The sequence below is a fragment of the Vidua chalybeata genome, chromosome 2 (assembly GCF_026979565.1).
Source record: "Vidua chalybeata isolate OUT-0048 chromosome 2, bVidCha1 merged haplotype, whole genome shotgun sequence".
In the NCBI taxonomy this organism is placed as follows: Eukaryota; Metazoa; Chordata; class Aves; order Passeriformes; family Viduidae; genus Vidua; species Vidua chalybeata.
In genome coordinates this window covers 113,390,980-113,411,560 of record NC_071531.1, presented here as the reverse complement: position 1 = coordinate 113,411,560, position 20,581 = coordinate 113,390,980, and the positions used below count along the sequence as shown (strand labels likewise).

The 20,581-nt window shown below is 37.5% G+C and overlaps 1 long non-coding RNA gene across 1 annotated transcript in view; it reads left to right on the top strand.

The window, feature by feature from the left end:
- Positions 1–19,523, top strand: part of LOC128784810 (uncharacterized) — a 33,883-nt gene extending 14,360 nt beyond the window's left edge. Inside the window, exons 4-5 of the long non-coding RNA XR_008429627.1 lie at positions 17,782–17,951; positions 19,168–19,523. This is a non-coding gene — a long non-coding RNA (uncharacterized LOC128784810). The remainder of the gene's footprint in view (positions 1–17,781; positions 17,952–19,167) is intronic.
- The last annotated feature ends 1,058 nt before the right edge of the window (positions 19,524–20,581 follow it).

The following is a 20,581-nucleotide window of genomic DNA, read 5'->3' as shown; positions in this document are numbered from 1 at the left end:
GGATTTGTGTTTAGAAACAGTATTCATAATCAGAGATGATAACCAGATAATTTCAATTATTAAAAAGCAATTAAAGTTTTAAAAGTCTGAAAATGTTTGCTACTTTTGTTTGATTCAGTTCTAATAGCATTACATAGCTTTTTGTTTAATCCTATTTCTTTTAGCTTTTATTTTTTCTTGTATCCAAAAGATGCCAATATTTTACCTTACTTTTTCATCAACAGAAAAGAGAACAGAGAGGAAAAGGAGGGAGTGTTTATTTCAGAAACTCAGAACTCTAAATCCCTCAAAATAGCTGAGAAGTTGGGAAGGCTCTTGTTGTTAAAATAAACATGTAATTTTAACCTTAGCCATTGTAATAGCTTTATTCTCATTAGAACTGAATTGAAGAGATTAATTAAAAAAACCCTTGTGAGTGGAAAGAAGTGTGAGAGGAAGCATCTCCTATCCAAAACAGCCGCAGTGACTACAAGGGATGATATTTTGGGTAGTTGTGTGTTTCACTGGGGAAGGCAGGGCTGTGAAGGTAGCTTGGAATGTATTTGTTGTTTTAAGTCACAGCTGACAAAGAGAAATAGAAGTAGAGACAGGCTGGGTCTAGTTATACTCATTTTTAGCTCAGTCATTTACATCAAACCGCACTGCAGCACAATCAAACAAAGTGGAAACAAAAGCCACTGAATTTTCTGCATCACAGCAGAACAGAAGGAAGCCAGAAAGTCTCATTTGTGCCCTACTGGTAGATCTGAAATCTTTTTCTCATTCAGATTAGTAAATCTGCTGCTGCATTTTTTGTGAGGGGATGCTGGAGGTGGTGAGGCAGAAAGGTGTTTCCATGCAAAGCCAGGCTAGTAAAAAAAATTCTTCTGACAAATATCACACTAGTGCTGTTCTGTGCACCTGCAACTTTCATGTGCACACACAGTCTGGGCTGGGCCTTATCAGCCCTGAGTAAATTGGAATTAGGGTTTCCTACGGAATTTGAGCAATCCTCAGCTGCTCCATTCCCCTTTTTTTTCACAAATTCCAGAGGGTTTATTGCTTGGCTTGGAGAAATTGCTACAAAGGGGACTGTACAGTGAATTGAATTTCCCAGGGAGAGTCATAAGCAACAACTTGCAGAAGATCTAAATTGCATCTTCAGCATTCCTGGTGATGCAGTGAATTTTGGAGTCCACCTTGCACTAGAACCTGTTCTAAAGAAGAATGTGCACATGGGCTTAAATCCATCCCTACCCCTAATCTACCCCTATTTATTAAAAATATTTCAATGTTAAATTTTAAAAAGCTTCTTAAACCTCTCCCACAATTATACTTTGATATCACATAGTATTTGCCAAACCAGTTAAAAGATTAATTTATTCCTAATATCTATTTAAGCCTGTTTATGAATTAAATTGCCTCTGGATTAATTAAACAATGATGCCCACCAGCAGTGCACCCAGCATGAGGTTCTTTGTTTCTCCTTTAACCACTTGCTTTTAGGTTTTTGTGAAGGGTGTAGAAAATAAAAAAATGGAGCTAATGAGCTAATTTGATGTTTCTGGAAGAGCAGCCTTTTGTAAGATGCTTTGATTACATGGCAGAGCAGCTTCTATAAAGACCTATTTGGCTAAGTAGGGCTTCTTAACTCCAAACAGGGGGGAAAAAATTACAAAGTGACTACTCAAGTGAGTACAACAAGAACAAGGAAGATAATCTTAACAAGCCCTGGGAGGCAGATCATTAGCTGGAATTCCTACAGCAGTAAATGTATCTGCCACACAACTTCAGCGTCTCTGAGGCTCTGTGCAAGCCCTATCCTGAAAATGTGCTCATGGGATTTTTTTTTTTTTTTTTGTTGTGTACAGTGCTTTTGCTTTGTATTCAAGTCACTAAAAGGAAAAAGAAGCTCCACCTTTTAGTCACACTATTCTTTATGTTTCTTCAGTTGATGTCTTAATTTTGCCTCCTTGCACTACTGCAATATTTTTCTGGGTTTGTGTTTTCTATCTTTCAAAATATTCAGAGCAGAAAGCGGGGAGAAGAAACTGAGAGTTGGGGAAGTGATGGAGGAACCTTCAGAAAATTAAATTCCTTTTCCATTTAATCTTTTATCCTGTGTGAAGAATGTCAGTGTTGCACAGTAAAACAATATTTGGGTCACAGATTGCTTTGTATTTCGTGGAATCTTGCAGTAAGAGAATTCTCACTGCCAGTATCTCATGCAAGACAACTGCTGTAAAATTTGACTTTGCAAGCATTGTAGACACTAAAAAAAAATTTTAAGGGATTTTTTTTTTTTTTTAATTTAAGGTGGATTGAAATTTAAGCATTTTGATCTCAGGCTGCCCCTTGGAATCATTAGTTCAGGTTTTTATTTAATTTCTGAGCTCTTCTGTTGGCTTTCTCTTTTCCCATCAGCAAAACCAGTACCCTCAAGATAAAAGCAGAATGTAAACAAACTCCATTGCATATTCCAAATGTTATTTCTCACTTATCATTTAGATTAGCTTTTTCTTGTGTGTGTGTGTAATTGGAAAAAGTGATAAAGCATCGGCACAAAGAATTAAATATAAGAGGAAAAGCCACACAGAAGATTCATGTTTGGAAAGTCTTACACAGCCTCTGACATGCACAGCTGTGGATCTCTGATCAATAACAATCTCTTTTCAAACAATCTGAAGTTAACATCAGATCTTATTCCTCAACAGAACACCAGGAGGATGAAACAAAATGAGGAAATTGCCTCCCTGGTGCTGTTTTGATACCCCACTTGTGAACACCTCTTTGGTAAGCCCATCCAAATTAGACAGGAACAACACAAATCTATATGAACTTGATAAATGCTACAGTTATGTATTGATTTTTTTCAGCAGGCCTTTTACACGTTGTTAATGGCTGTGCTTGAAAGAGGCTTAACTCACAATTCCTGGCCAACTGTAATTCATGTCCCAGCATTTCTTCAAAGCTGATTGACTCTTGCCTGTAATTATGGTTTACATCCTCCTTTTACACCCCTGGTTTAGTAGGGGTCTGCATGATCTGGTTACATGATGCAGGGAAGCTCAGAGCTGCAAATTCCTCCTTTCCAGAACTGCAAATTCCTCCTTTCCAGCCCTGCAGCCCTGTGTGCCTCACCTGCACTTCCACATTTTGCTTCAAGTCTCATCAGGAGGGACTTGCCTCACTCTGCAGCATTTTGCAAAAGATGAATTCTGACCTTTCAATTTGCTTTGTTGTAGCTCAGATGTAGGAGGAGAAATATGAGAAAGATAGGAATATTACATTATTTTTCAATCTAATTTCACTGACTTTAGCATCCTTGAAAATGTTCTGACCTAAGCTAATCATCTGGGCTCTTTCTGTAGCAATGGGAAGTGCAAGTGAAGACACTCCTCATTCTTTTTCAGTGGTGGAGGGATCCTAAATGAACAGCTCTCACCAGACTTTTCCTCAGCCTCCCTGGATAAATCTTTTGCAGGAAGATATCGATGGAGAGGAATTATATGTGGGGCAATAGGAGAAAGAGGAGCAAATGTTTATGGTACAGTGTCCTTTCACTGATTCTCTTCTCACATCATCATGCTGAAGAGGGTCTTTCCATCAGCATCCTGTAAATATCTCAGGTCTCTTGAAATGACAGGATGTCTTCCAGCCAGAGGTTTTTCTCTGTGAGTAGAACAGGCAGATTTTGCCTCCCTAGTAGAAATTAGGAAGCATTGAGTTCCTCAACGTCATCCCTAACTCACCTCTGCCAAAAATGAAGCTTGCAGAATGATTCTAAAACACAGCTCAGAACAGGAATTCATCACCCAAGAAGGACTCACACAAGAATAATGCAGAGAGCAACCTGTATCTTCACAGGTGCAGAACAGCACCTTGTAATGAAGCCAGGAGATTTCAGGTAAATGATCCTTGGAATTTTTTGGCTCCCAGGTCATGCAGATCTGACTTCTTAAGAGCACAGGACACATAGATTTTCAGTGCCTAAGAGTTCTCAGCAGATTCTTACCATTTCAAGGAACAGCATGAAATTTTGCTGATCAATGCTTTTACATTTCAGAAGAGAATTACACAACAAGAAGCTCAGCATATATGTGCCTTTTAAAAAAGGGTCACTTTCTTGAAATGAGACTGCAGATATATAAAATGTGAGACATAATAAGTGTCTTTAAAAAGATAGACTAAGGAAAATACTGAGAACAAAAACATTCAGAAGCTTAGCTTCAGGGGAAGTGGAGAAAAAAGGAACACAGTGAAACTGTAGGAACGTCAGAATTTTTTTTTTTTTTTTTTTTTAACTAAGGAAATATTTGCAAAGTGTGCAAGTACAGCAGTCAGCATTCTGTTTGCAGTACCATCACAGCAGCGATGTTTTCATGACAGAAATTAATGAAAAGATATGGGAAATTAATGAAAGATGTGGAAAATTAATGAAAAAGTGTGGGAACTGCAAAGAGCAGGGAAAAATCCACTCAGGATGGAGGAATTAGATGAAATTATAATGTACTTCATAACCTTAATTGTTAAGGTACTCATAAATCCTTTACCTGCTCTGCTGGAAAAACATTACAAGGAACAGCATCAATTTTGTAACTGTTTGGTAGAGATTTCACCTACTTGGACAGGGTCATAGAAATGGGAATTTTTTTAGTATGCTTGCAGGATCCTTTCACCAAACAAAAGGAACAAGAATACAGTCAGGCTTTGACAAAATTAAATAATAAGTTGGATAAAGTTTGTTTTATTGCCTAATGTTTTCAATTAGAGTTTGATCATCTGTAGGCTTGAAAATGTTACGTGAGAGCAAGAGACTCACCAATTCAAATATTTGCACTTTAATTTGTCAAAACAGACAAGAAAAACATTCATCATTTTCTTATTTTCAAAGGTTTTTTCCATATAAATGGTATGGTGCCATGTAAAATTTGAAAGGACTTTGTCATGTATTGACTTAAGACTGGAACTTCTTTGGGATGCATTAGCAAACAAAAAAATTAATTCCACTTCTAGTGCATTTACCCTCTAAAGTTGAAGAGTCTTTTAGGTATGATATTATATTTATTGGCACATATTTGTACCCGCTGGGTCTGTTTCAACTTTGTAAATGACACAAAAAAAATTGTAACAATCCATCTTTTCAAATAAAGGTGAGAATCTAACCAGATACAGCAGGATACCATGGAAAAGGAAGATGAAGTAAGGGAATGGGTTGGTTGCACATCACAGAACAGTAATTACTATATATATATATGTACACACAAATAACTTTTTATATATTGTGTGCTGTTCATGTATGTGCATTGTTCTCTTTGTGGATCTAACAGCAACATCCCTTCAGCTGAATATTCAGCACCCAATTAATAAAAGACTGACTTGAAGCTCTGTCAAAATCACTGTACAACTTGGATGTCCCTACAATGAAAGAGTGGTAACAAAAAAACACCTATTTTCCATGGAGGAAACATGTCTGAAATGATAATTCTTTAGGAGGAAGCTGTTGGGAGCTGCCTGGTTGCCTTTCTGGGGTGTGGGTTCAACAGCATCCATCTCTGAGCAGGGCTTGGGACCTCCACGGCACGACACCATAACACATTGCCCCTTCATTTCCCCAGAGATTGCTGCAGGGAAAATTGCAGGAGCTTTGATAGGTTTTGCTTGTTGCAGGTTAAAGATCAATGTTCAGTGGACACACAAGGCAGGGAGAAAAGCTTCTCTTTTATTCCCATTAATTTTTGTCTGCGAGTGAATTATTGGCTCATTCGAGGATCTGCGACACTGCAGCAGAACTCCAGAATATGATAGACTCATTTTTGGATTCTTTTTTTTTTTAATGTGATCAAAACCAACCTGGATTTGGTTTCTTCATTTCTATCAGGGAGTATTACTTGTGCCGTCTGCCCCTTTCCCTGCTGTCAGCATTCTCCACAGATCCCATGGGTGCACAGGTCTCGGGTTTGCATCAGCTGCTGTGTTCTGCAGCACTTGTTTGCCATGGGGAAAATCACCCCACAATACAGATAAAGGTTCCACACTTCACCTACAAAAACACTAATAAAGATCACAGCTCTAAGTGAGGAGAGAAATTTTTCCTCGCATGTGAAGTATGTGAATTGAACTGAATTTTCTCTGCTAACTGCAGCTGTGGTTCACCTTTCCATCTTCATAAATGTTCTTTTTTTTTTTTTTTCCTGTCATACACAGTAACTGCTTCGCTCATTTTCAACCTTTTAGAAAGTTAAAAGGTTGTTTCTTCACTTTTCTTTTAAAATAGCTCCAGTTCCAGCATGTGTTCTTCTTTTGTCTCTGCTGTAATTTTTCTTACATTACTATTTCATAAACTCTTTCAGATATATCTTAATCAGTTTTTGTTGCTAGCTCAGTTTTGAAACTGATCCAACATTTGTAGCTCCAGTGAAGCAAAGCACAAATTTCTCCTTAAACACTCTGAGAATATGTTCCACTATTGCGCAAAAAGCAGGAGATCAAGTTTTATATTTCTGCTTTTTTTTTCTTTCCAGATTTATTTTGAACATAATTTGATTTTTCCAAGGGTGAATTATAAGCCTGTGATGGATTTTACTTTACAAAATGGTCTCTGATTTCTAACTACGTGTACGATGTAATTGCAAAGTTAGAGAGGTTGAGTTTTTTGGTGTTTTTTTTGGGTTGGTTAGTTTTTTTACAGTTGCTTTTAATGACAGGTAGGAAAAAAAGGCACTAGCCTTATGGTCAGTCTGGGAAAAGAGAAGAGCTACATTTTCTGTCATAGGTGATGTGAATTTGGTGATACACAGCACAGTTAGCCAGGAGCAAGGGTATTGCTACCAGTAGAAACTGAGAGAGAAAAATACAAATGAAAGAGAGAAGCTGGGATCTCGAGTAAATTATTTAGCTTTCCTCCAGGCCCCTGAAACAAAGCCAGTGCCAATTCACAGACACTGCCTGAAGTCAGTGAAACAAGTTTTGATCTACAATCACCTCAATCATTTCAGAAATAGAGAGTAATAATGCTATTTCATCTGCCTTGAAGTCTGCCAGGCTCTTTCCAGCCTGCAGATTTTCCACCAAACAGAATTTCAACCTCCAAGGATAGCTCAGAGCCCCATAGTACTGGTGGGTTTAGGTTCTAATTATTTACTTGTTCCCAGATATCTTCTTTGATACCTGTTATGTACCACTGTGTAGGTGGTTGGATGGAGGATTCCACACAGCTCACTGCACTCATGGTGCATCATCTGTCTGCCTAAACATCACACAGATTAGCTCACACTTCACCTTACCTGGGTTTAGGTGTTCTGGCAAGCAAATTATGTGGTAATTAGGTAACATTGCCCATCAAAACCCACGTTTTTCAAAAAGTTGAGATGCTACTCACACCAGGTGATAGCACTGGGAAAAGTGTTTAGATGGAAGCAATGTGTTTCATTAATTTTCATTTAACGTGTCAATCCAGCAGGGATAACAGCTGGAAGATGGCTTTTGTTCTCCATCCCAGCACCTTCCTCACTCTCCATCTCTTCCTTCTTCTGTGAAATCACAGAATCACACAGAATGTGAAACTGTACCCTAATGAGGGCCAGTTTTGCTCTTGGTGTCCTCTTCAGTCTTTTCATTAAAACGAACCTGTTGTGGCAGGACAATTTTAAAAACAACTTCCTTCAAGAGATTTCTCTTTGGTGAGCTCATAAATCCAAATCAAATTGGGTTAATCAGCTTATAGGGCAGTCTTTATTGGCTGAGCCCAAAACTTTGAGATCACTTTTTTGGAGGCAGAAGAGCTCTTTCATTGTTCTGCTGACAAATACTTGTGCACTAGACATATAAACAGGTTATTCTGTATTCATTCTGATGGGTTAACGTGCCTCTAGCACATGTATTTTTCTTGTGTGGGTGTCACATATCTGCCTCTCTGGAGAACAGCTTAACTCAGCACCACAGGGGTCAGTGTTATTTTATTGTATTTCCCACCCAGCACAAAATTATCTGGGCAGAGATTTCTCCCAGATACCTTTTCTTACTTTGTAGTGAACAAAAAAAAAAAAAGTTTCTGTGCATAAAACACCTCTTTTACTGGCAGATCCTGCCTTATTTCTTGAGGAAGTTTCAAAGCAAGGTCAGTATTTTCACATCCACACAACATAAAAACTTCTTCCCACTTTTTTCCCCTGGTTTTCCCCTGGGCAGGGCGATTTTTCTGCACGCCATTCTGGCCAGCAGCAGCCAGGGTTATCAAAGTGAAGCTTTCCATGAAAAAGCACTAAAATATTAGTGCTGCAGCATGAAAATAATGGAAGTCTGTATTATTTTCAGGAGATGTTCTCAGAACTAAGCATTTCACCTCAGTTAGGTGCCATTTTTCTCCTGTCAACCTCTGTGGAATGAAAATTACAGAGTCTGACAAAGCCAAAGATTTGCTGGCTGACAGATGCTAACTTTAGTTTAGCTTCTATTTCTAATTTCATTTTTTTTCCCTCACGTCCTTAATGTGCCTGGTCTGTTCCTCTATGACTTTGGCTCAAGTTATTTTTTCATTCCTTGGTCATTCCAAGGAATTCCAAGGTCAGAATGAGAGACGGTGTCCAATTGTCCATTTTTTTTTTCTTACTGAACTGCTTGTCTGAAAAAAATCAAGAGCCCATGTTCAAAACAAGAATGAAAATGATTGGATGGAGCTGTAAGACCACAAGCTTTGTTTTGACACATTCCATGATTTTTCTCAAAGCTCCCACCTCAGCCTGATTGTGCACTGGATTTCCAGTGAACATAAGAATGCAATTTTAACTGCTCCATAGAAATCTTAATTTCCTTCTCCTAGCTGGACTTCAGCATTGTTTTTTCCTTTTGCAAATGTCTAGACATGTTTAGAAACGCCCCTCTTATACTCTGAATTCCCCTCCCCTTTTTGACCTCCTCATATCTCTCTTTATCCCTTTGTCCATATTTTTCTCTCTTTTACACCCAGTCTACACTACAACCCTCTTTTCCTCCCTACAGTTTCCTCCTCTGCCCATTTTTGTCCCAAATAGGTCTCGTTGTGAGCATTTTCTCCTCCTCCTTCCCAGCACGCCCTTTTTCATGCCACATTTGAAGGATTTTTGTAGGATGAGCCTCTGTCTACTTTCATGCACGCTGGCAGAGAGTGGCCTCCTTTACAAGAGGCAGCTTTGCTTCTATTTTCATCACTGACAAAGTAACTTCAATGATTTTGAGGCTTCCAATTATATCAGAGATGTCTGGTTTTTCAACCTTTCCACTTGAAGTGCTGATTCACTTAACTTTTTGGTTTTTTCCCTTCATCTTTCTAGCATTTCACTCTTGTTATATTTCTTGCTCTTTTACTGATTCTTCTCTTCAATCTCCACTGAAGCATTGGGTAATGCTAGTTGAAAAGATAAAATATCCAAAATCGTGGTCATCAGAGAGCAGAGTTCAGTGGCTGCCTCTCCTCTTCCCCTCACTGTGATGAGGTCTCCCCTCAGCCTCCTCCTCTCCAGGCTGAACAGACCAAGAGACCTCAGCAAAAGCATAGATATTAATGTTAAAAAGAAATTTACCATCAAAAGAAACATCTCCTGGTTTAATATATTCTGCCTGTCTGCTTTGTTATTGCAACAGCTTTTCCTTATCAACTGGAAACTCTTATTATTATGAAAACTGGAAAAAATAAAAAGCAAATATTTTGCTCGAAAATGAGTTTCTTTGAGTGCACACAAATCTAACTGATAAGCTCTAGGCTTAATTTTTGTAATTGCAAAGGTGTGTTTTACAAAAGAAAAATCTTTACATGTTATCTTGATAGTACATTCCTGTAGCTGTAGAAAGCTCTAAAAGAGAGAAAATTGTAGTCTAATATTTTTTGTTAAAACATAAGGCAGTAAACTGCTTTTTTGGTTCATTTTGTTTTTTTTTCCAGCGGGCTAATGTAGATTAGAGAGAAAACAAAATTGAGTAGGAAATCCTCTCAAAGTACTAAAAGACACATTGCATAATTAAGGTCTTATTTTGTGATTGCAGAAAAGAATTTTTTATTAGCATGATTTCTGACGTTTTTCTCCCATAAGTCTGTTTAATTGGATCAGTAAACCAGTGCTCTGATCCCATCTGCTGTTTTTATCTCTATTGTCCTACATCCCACAGGCAGTTAAAACATCCTTCTGACAGAAATGTGACAAATTGCATGTAAGCTTTTGAATGTGGCAGTCTGTAATTGGCTGATAACCAAAAATATGCTTAAAATCTCATCAGTAGCTGGAACACCTAGATAATACACCTAGATGATATAATTTCTCACTCTGCTTTATTTCTTCAAGTATTTCACATGCAATTCAGCTCAATGCATCTTTGAAGAAAGATCATGACTTTTTTTTTTTTCTTAATAGACTTCCTTTTGGAAATGCAGAGTTTCTAAGTCTTTAGCCCTAATGCTCAGCAGATATCTCACTTTCACACTAAGTGGAGCAAGTGTCCATGAGGAACTTCCCTGACTTAAAAACAAAGTTAGCAGAATGTGCATTTTCACAGGACTAATTAATCCTTACACCTCCTTGCATTGAAGAGCTGGTGAGCAAAATTTTCCCTAAGTAGTAGAATGATGATACAATTTGATATAAATATTATCACATCTAACATATGTATTAATGTTGATGATTGTAATAAGTAAATTCAATTTTTGTCAATCTTACAAAGCCAAATTCTCGTTATAGTAGAGAATATTAAAGCTGCTTTGTACTGCTTTTTCTCACAGTTTACCACAGACTTTCTTTTTCAACCTGGTCTAGGGGAGGTGTCCCTGCCCATGGCAGAGGGGTTGGAACTGGATGATCTTTCAGGTCCCTTCCAACCTAGGACATTCTAAGACGATCCCACGAAGTTTTGTGATCTTTCTGCTCTTTAAAATTCTTTCAAATGTCCTGTTTCCCATTTTTTCACATGCAGGCTGTCTGCTCAACTCATCAAGAAAGAGGAAAGAATTTTCCTCTTAGGTGTCATCCCCAGGGTTTTCAGTGTGTCCAAAGGTAGGAATGTCTTTGCTTTAGGGCTTAAAAAAAATCATAAGGAAATTTTGCCGTTTGGAAAATTCCAGTCCCACATCCTCAGTGTTGTAGTTTTCAGTTCTGTACTTTCTGACAGCATTACAAATTTTCCTGAAGTAGAACTTTGCAAGTCTGTCTCCACTTCTCTGGTGTGTTTTGGAATCTTCAAACTTTTGCTACAAATAGTTGTGTTTAAGAGAATGATCAGCAATATATAGGCAGTCTTAAAATGTAATATTAAATAAAAAACACATGAATAATGAATGTACTCTTTAGATTAAAAGTTCTTTTGGGTGTATTACTAGGTAACAACAGATAACCTGTGCAATATGAAGCACAACTCTTATGCTTACCCATTAAGATTAATTAGCTTTGTAGCATATTAGTCAAACAATTTGGGGAGCAAAATCAGAACACATCTTCCTGTGTGGTTCTCAGACATCTCATTTGTTTAATGGAGCCATTTGGGTAATTAAGATCAGTACCCGTAATTTAGCTAAAGTGAAGTCTTTAAAGATTATCTGGCAATTTACTTGTGTTTGTCTCAGGGTTTTTTTTTGTCTTGTTTTTCTCCCTGGTTATTTATATACATAGCTTGGTAGTTTAAAAAACTACTTTTCTGCAGCAGAAGAAATACACATTTATATTGATAAAACTATTCTAGATTGTTTGCATTCAAGAAGGCCCCACAAAACAAGCAGTTAAGAGGAGGTCCCATTTGATATTTTAGAAAAACTGCCTTGTTTGTCTTCATTTTCATGCCCAAAAATCCAGAATTTTATCAGTGCTGAACATCACTTAGGTGAGAACCTACCCTCCTCTACACTTTTTTGTGCTATAAGAGGAGAGGAGTGCTGTGCATTTTCTGCATTTAAAAAAATTAAATGAACATGATTCTGCAGTGATTTAATTTAAGTCAAGTTACTGCCATTACTTGTGGGAATGAAATTTTGTAAGCTTGCTCTTTCCAACCAGAAGATTATGCCTGACTAATATTAGTAGATTTGAAAACTATGTGAAAATGTTCTGCGTGAATTGAACATTAAAATTAAATTGAAATGCATGATTTCACTATTTGCTAAAATGTACGATCAGTCTAATAACTAATATCTTAGAAATGTTTGTACTAAGCATCTTTGACACTTCAATGAGATGATTGAAAAAGCCCCTGCTGTTTGAAGTATGGCACATTAATAAATTAGAGAGAATAAAAAGTATTACAGTTCATATAATGCACTATTCAGGCATACTCTGGTATTACATTGCTGCCTTCATCATTCAAAATTAGGAAACAGACCTTGCAAGGTGCAAATTCGAGGCAATATATGCAAATCTGTTATTCTAGTTCGAAAATTCAGCAGCTATTCAAGCTAATGGATCCATAAAGACTCCATAAAAGCCCATATTATCTTGAGGTTTGCTGCTGCAGTTCTGTTTATTTGAACAGAAGTGTGTTTAGTGGTCTGCTGGTAAATATGTTGTACCCAGCTGTTTGTTTGCCTTTCCAAGATGGAGGAGTTGTTTGCACTGTTACAGAGAAGAAAAGGAAATTGTGGAATACTTCAGGCAAATTGTCATGTTATGTCAGAAGATTTTGCACCTATTAAATATCTGAATGTGCAATCTTTACACCAGTACTGCTTAATAATTTAATTTAGTGCTAGGAGTGGCGACACTCTGGGAAGATTTCTCTGGGGCTTTTATTCGTGGTAGTCACTTTTTCCCAAGCAGCAATAAGTGCTGGCAGGATCAGGGCTTTATATTTTAAGCCCAATGTGACTCAGGTGGGATATTGGGCAGCTCTGTGTGTTTGCAGAGTGATGTTTTCATGTTTTTTCAGAGAAGGGAGCCAGTCACTCATACACAGCTCACGCATCAAGCACTGCAAGCAAGAGGCAATAATCCCCAAATCCAAGTGACTGGGGATGTGCATTTGGGCTGTTAAATGAGAAAAAAAGAGAGATCAAGCTTGGCACTGGGGCTGGGTGTTTGGGCTGCAAAGCATCAGCCACTGCAGAAGTGTTAAAGATATGAGTGACAGCAATTCTCTGCCTCTCCCTGAATGCTCGAGACTGGACAGGGACACAAGTGGGGTGTTATTACTGCTGCAACATTGATTTTAGCAAAAAATATCATTACTTTCATTTAAAATGACTGTATTCACGAGTTTTTAGCTCAGCAAGATAAAATAGGATCTCTGGAGTAATTTTTTCTGCTCTTTAATAAAACTCAACCAAGGTGTAACATGAGAGGCACAATTCAGTTGCCTCACCTCCCAATTGCTTTGTCTGTCAGTGTGTATTGATTTACATGCCTTGACACATAAAATTCAAGTTTAAAAACATCTCACTTGAGAATCTTATGCTTTTAAGGGATATCACTGATGTTCTTTAGGCAAAAGTAAAAATGCAAACTCTAGAATATTGTTTCACTTTATTTTATCCATTTGCAAATGTCATGCCCAGCATTGAACATAATTGTTTAATGAAGTTGTGATCTCTTCTTAATAGAAAGGCTGAAAGAGATAATTAAAAATGATGGGCTTTGGTGAGACAGGTGTCTCTAGGTTTTCTGTTTGAATCACAGAGGGAGCCTTGGCTCTCCAGGGAGAAGATTCAAAGAAGTTGAAGCACCAGTGTGCTGAGTTGCCTGAGAGGAGGAGGAGGGATTGTGTGGCTCTCTTCCACTGCACACAAAAGGAGCCTGTAAACTGATTACTTGTGAGCATCCTGAAGTGTTTCAGTGGCTCCTGCTGATGTTTAAATATCTCAGTGTCTTTGGGAATATCTGGAACTTGGGTACCATCCTGATACCTCTCAGCTGAGAGAGAAATTGCAACTATAGCAATTCCACTTTCATCAGAGAGGGAAACCTGGTTTATTTGTTAACCAAAGACAAGGATTTTTTTCAGATTTCCCTAGAATGAAAGTCAATATCCTTCCCCAGTACTTAATCCATTTCATATTGGAAGCATTATATGAGGTTAGTTTTGCACAAATCACATTGTGGGTTTGGTAGGAAAGGTTTCATATGGCTACAGTGAGGAAAATAAATGCAAATATGAGTCCTTGATTTGCTGATGGTTTTTAATTCCCCTGCCTTTCAGTGGCATAGCTGGAGAATTGGGTTAAGCTTCTGGGCATGAGCACAGCATGTTTCTGTATTTATTCTGTATAATCTATTTTTTCCCTTTCTTTTTAATCTTTGTTTACTTGCCAGGCTTTCCTTTGTGGCCTCCTTTCTACTACTGCATGCCGAGTTCTGCTTTCTCATGTTGTTTACTGTAGCTTAGACATTAAAGGACAATGAAATGGACATTTTAATCAATTAACTGTAGCCTGATCAAAGATCCTTTCTTCCTTATTGTTGTTGTTGTTTAAAGTGTTTCTATTCACAACATCCACTGGGGCTTTTGATTCGTACGGTGTGACAAAGTCACTGCCTCGCACAGAGCAGTGAGCTGGGAGTCTAAAAACTGCTTTTGATCAAGGCCTTGCTTTAATCACAGGTGGTGTCAGAGCTCTGAGCAGCTCAGCTTTGCTCGTGGGCTAATGCTGAAGGCAGAAGGGAAGAGTTTTGGCACAGCAAAACCTCCACTGAGCAGAGAGCACAGGCAGAGAGGCTGAATCTTACACACTGGCCCTTCACCCAGCTCCTTTTGCCTTTGATGCTTTGCTCAATGTTTTCCTCTCAGAAGGGAAAAACAAACACCTTCAATCTCAGTTCTTGTCAGGGGTATAAAGGAGGGCGTTATTCACATGAAGTCACCTGTTTGTGAATATTCTGAGCTGGAAGGGACCCCACCAGGATTATCAAACCCACCTCTTTAGTGACTGGCCCGTACAGAGATTGAACCCACAATTAAAAGGCACTATTAAAAACAGGCTCTAACCAACCCTGGCTCAGAATTGGAATTTTTAAGTGCTTTAGAAAAATATTTTAATATTTATAAAGTATTTTAGAAAAATAGCAAATACTTTATATCACATATTAAAGCACATTCTTCACTTCCAAGATTCTTAGTTAAAATTAAATACAAAAGCAAATAAATTAACAATAGCCATTACAAGAACTTTATGAAACATCTTTAAACAAAAAAAAACTAAGTCATGCATTTTTTAATCAAAATACACAAGCACTCACACAAATGTTTCATATGTCCAAAGATCAAGCAATCATAAATGCTTACCCTAACTGTCAGCTTGTGCAACCTCCTGTATCCACAGGAGCTGTCAATCCATGGAAATTACAGAGCCTGCAATTATAGGAAACAGATATCACAAAATATTTATCTTTTAAAAAATTCAAAAATATCCAGATATCAGTAGACACCTTTTCAAGTCTAGTTTTTACCTCCTTACAAAAAAAAACTACTAAACATGTTTGTCATCACCCTTTACAAGCATTTACTTCACTAGATATGCCTCAAAAAAAAAAAAAAAAAAAACAGACAATATTCCAACCTACACAAGAAAAAGAGTAACCACATTTTAAATAAATTAAAGTATTTAATTTAGTTTTTCCCCTTTTAAGTGTGCTGCTTCCCTCAGCTGCCTTTTCTACCTTTGAGTATAATGCACAACAAAGCAAAGAAAAAAGTGCATCCTATATCCCACCCAAACATTTGAGTGGACAAATTTTGGTGGCTTTTTTAAAGAAAACATGACCTTTTTTACATGAAAACATGCAGTGTCAGTAATAACCATGTATTCCTTCTGATCCTATCGTTCTGAAGACAAACAAAATTCATTTTCAGATTTCTACATATATACAAATGCACATAAGTAGGAAATGGGTCTGTTGTGTTTCCTGCATGTTTTTTTCCAATCTATCTTCCCCCTGGCAGTGGTTAATGAAAAAGATTATTTTATTAATTAAACATTCAAAACAATACAGTTTGTTGCTGGCAGCCACTTGTTTGCAATAATCTTCTGTGCATCATAACCTTCTATTTTTGTATTTAATTGCTTTTCCCTTTCCCTTCCTCTGGAGCACTCTTTGAAAATCTCTCCTGACCTTTCATGCTGCTTTTGCATTTCACGTTTCAGCTAAGAAATGTTTAATTATTAAAATAATCACTTCTGCTTTTAATCTGTTTATGTTTTTCTGTCTAGCTCTTGTTCTTCTGCTGTAATTCCTCATGATCCCAACAATGCCTGTGCTAAGGCGAGAAATGATCTCTCCCAATTCCTAGCTGCATAGTTATAGGTCAGCCTTTAGTGTAACAGGAGCTTCCATCAAGCCACCTACCAAGGAAAATTCATCTTAAGTAAGAGAGAGTGTCAGGTTTGGGGTCACAGAAGTTTACACACAAGTCAGAAACAAGAGAATGACCCCACTTGAAATATCAGTGAAGGCTTCACCTTGCTATCATCAGGTGTACTGCACATGGAAGGGGTAAATCTGTAGGAAAAGATAAAATAAAATGAAATCCATAATGATAAAAAATTAAAATAAAATAAAATTAAATTAAATAAAAAATAAAATAAAATAAAATAAAATAAAATAAAATAAATAAAATAAAATAAAATCCATGATGATGATGCTCACAACCTTTAGCAGAAAAGATCCATTTGGAGCTATTCTGCTATAAAACTCATGACAAAGCTGCCAGGGCTTAAAAGAAGCATAATTCATGGCCAGCTTTTTTATACATTGAAACAGCTTTATTTACAGATTTGGTATCTCTGCTAGTTCTTCCTCTCTTTTTTATTTTTTAAAGAAAATTTGGTATTTTCCTTGTGAATTTATTGAGATCCTAATATATTATAATCAGCCAAGCACAGATTTTTAGCCCCAAGATAATTGCATGATACAAAAGCTAAAAAGGAGCATTTTTACAGATGTGCCCTTGAAGAGTTATCAAAACCTTCAAATTCCCAAACAGCAAAAAATTGCTGACCCAATGGGTTTTCTGCAGATGTATAGATGTCATCTTCACTTTTCTTGCTTTTTTCTTTCTTTTTCTTCTTTTTTTTTCTTTACTGAGTAACCAAGGGGGATTGTGTGAGTGACAGTCTGAGAGGACCCATCCAGAATAAACTCAGAAAGAAATGGGGGAAATTTGTTGCCACTCACTGCTTTTTACATCTTTTTCATTCTGAGCCACCTCTGTTTTCCAGTAAGTGAGACTTTTATGTATAATTCTACAAAGTTTGTTTAACATCTTCTAATATCAATCCCTGACTCATCAGACAGAAGATATGGAAAAGAACTACAAGGCTACAATCTCTGTATTGCAATCTCTGGTCTAACCCAGTGTAGAGACCTGTGGTGAATCTTTAAATGAATTTTAGCTAATTGCTCACTTCTTGAGCACAACTACAGAGCAATGGGCAGGGAATTTTGGGTCCTTCAGGGAAGATGGTTCTTTACACCTCTTGTCAAGGCTGTGGCTAAATGTGACAAGTTAGTTCTCAGTTTTTTTTAGTTCATTTACAGGCTTGCCTGACCACAGACAGAATATATGAGAGAATTTTATTTAGGAACACCTAGGTTGCAATGTCAATAGGCAGAATTGCTTGTATTATGCTTAACAAGGTTATTCTCACACAGAAAAAAAAAAAAAAAAAGGAAGGGTTTGGAAATAAAGTTTATTACAAGGAAAAATAAACTAGTTGTCCTTAGCAAATAAAAAAAAAGAAAAAAAAAAAAGTCATGATCCCTTTGTGAAGTTATTAATTTCCTGTATTTTAGTGTTGTAGAAATGCATTTTCACAATGTGCAGTGGTACTAAGCAGTTTTGTACCTTTGTTTCCCACAGAGAATGGAACTCCATTCTATTGGAGATCCCATCCCAGGCAGTCTAGAAGTGATTATGGAGTAGCAGTGCAGCAGCAGCATTATTGCTGTGGGGAGTGCTGATGATCTTGGTTGCACTCATTTCCCCATGGGAAGACTTGCCTGCTTCTGAGTGCAGCCTTAATTACAAAGGTGAGTGTTGAAAATTACTGTCAGCAGGTAAAACCATGAAAAAGTGCCAGGGAAGGGAAATCCTCCAGCTCTGTGAAGCTGCAGCCACTTCAGGGGTAAATATTTGGGAGGCACCTGCCAGGTGGACACACAAGAGATTACTTATGGACACAAAACTGTCTTTTGTGTGCCCAGGGATTTTTTAACTATTGAATTATATTCCACACAAGATAGGTAAGCATTTGCTCCAGTGGTGAGCTGTTCAGTTTGCTAGATCACTGCCTGATTTTCACACAGGATTGTTTAGTAGTGAAGAAGCTAAATTCAATGTGTACTTCACACTTTGCATAAAAAATGGTAAAATTTTTTACTTTGGTAAAAAATGAGGCTATAAACTCCCTGGAATGTTTAAATAAACTTGTCCTCTGCCCAGTGTTGTCAAAAAGGAGAACAGTTCCCCAGGAAAAAAAAAAAAAAAAAAAAAAAAAAAAAGTCACCATATGATTTAGCAGGAATTCCCAAGCTTCTCCAAATCCAGGACACCCAATTTGTTGGCTAAGCACTTGTATTCTTTTAAAGATTTACTGTGATTTATTTTCAGTGTCAGTAGCAACATCATCATTACTGGAAGATCTAACTGTACCACATGTTACTTTAATAAATCATCAACCTTGAAAATCAATACTCCAATGAATTGAATAAAATGAAACCGTTTCTGCTGCAGTTTCATCCACAAAGTCAAAACCTCTGCTGTCCAAGTTCATAAAATTTCCATCATCTGGTTAGACCAGAGCCATCAGACACAGTTCCCCAGACTCAATGTCAAACAAACCTTATCTGTTGATAGATTTATTTTTTTTTATGTCAGCCCACCAATGTGCCTGTGTTATATTATGGCATTTGCTTCCTCTGGAGTGACATGAACTGCTGCTTTATTTCATATCCTGAAAAGATACCACAAGTGAGGTCTGACCTGCCTTTTTCTCTTTGTAGAGTCCTGCATTTCTGTTCTGAAGGAGCTCTGTCCTTCTTTTCCTCCTTTTAAATCTGCTCCTGCAGAAAAAAATAATAGCTCTATTTGTTTCTATCAAATTTGCTCACTGGCCAAGTACATGGCATAAAAATGTAATCTGTGCCAGGATGTTGGAGTTTCTGGTAGGATTTTTTTTTTTTTTTTGTGTTCACTACATTTTTGGACTGGAAGTCTCATGGAAATTTCTGGTAATTTATTTTCCAGCTGGCATTACTTCCTAGTAGTGACGAAGGAAAAAATTTCTTGTGGCTGAGAAACTCTACATTGGTGGACCTTCTGTCACAATTGTCAAACACAAGGAGAGAAAATGAGTTATTTGCAGAATCACAGAATGGGTAATGCAATGACACCATTATTTTAGTGATCAAGGATGTTCTACCTGATGAAGATAATCCAGACAACATTTCTTTTATAAACTCAGTGTCTTTCTCTTTTAAATGTTCCATTTTCACCTACTATGAAGAGACAACAAGAGCATTTATCCAACCCTGAAGATGAAGCCACAGGCAGAACAACCAATTTTCTGTTCTCATGTGGTCAGTATTCCAGCTTCAGTTTTAATCTGATGGGAAATACAAAAAAAAAAAAAAAAAAAAAAAAAAGAAAAATTATGGAGTAGTTTGCACTAACTCAACTGTAATCAGAAATACTGATTCTTGGCTGATTTCAATGCTTGTGTGCTTGCTTGTGGTTACCTCAAAGAGCTGAAAAATAAATATAAATATATTTTAGCAGCTGATGAATATATATTTTGGCAGCTTTTCTTCCTTGTATTCATCTGTTATCTCTTGCAACTTCCTTAAATATAAATGTTTGAAAGTTCTGGTGTTCTGTGAGTGAGCTGCTGCCACTGGGGAGAGGCAGGAGAAACCCTTCCCTCTCTGTGCTCTGATGGTGTTGATCACACAGGACATTTGGGATTTTCTCCTCTTCTGTGTGTTTTGCCTCCTCACTAACTGCAGCAGCATCAAATTTTTAAGTCCATACCCACTTTCCTAATTGTTGTGACGTTTTGGGTTGAGTTCCATCCTCTCGCCTTGCAGTCATTTTCCTGGTTGTAACGAGAAGGGTGGCTGAGCCCTTCCTGTCTTGCAGAGATGCAGGAAAAACCACACCAAGGTTGTGTCAGAATTCAAATCAGAGAATCTGTTTGGTGTCCTTGTCACAGGTTATGCCTCTCCTTGTCAGCACAGGGATGCTTGGAGCATCTGCAAACTCCAGGACTCTTTTCTGCCTGCTCCCCTCGCCCTCCTCTGGTGCACTGAAGTTTTCCTGTGTCCATATTCCACCTGCTCCTGCTTGTCTTGATGCCTTCTGGCCATGCTGTGATGGAAAGGGCTGCCTCAGGGCTCTGAGAACTTTAAAGGAGGTATTGGGAGGTGTTAGAGCCTTGCAGATTTATAGAGTTGTTGCTGGACATCAGAAGTCTGTGAACTTAATAAAGTTTGCCTCGGGGATGTGTGGGTTTAAGGGCTCTGAAGGATTTAGGGATATAAAAATGCTTTTAATAACTAGGTAACTCACCTTTAGATCTTCCAAAAAAAAAAAAACCCAAAAAAAACCCCACAACCAAAAAACTCCTATTAAAAATCATCATCATGCTGGACAACTACAGTAG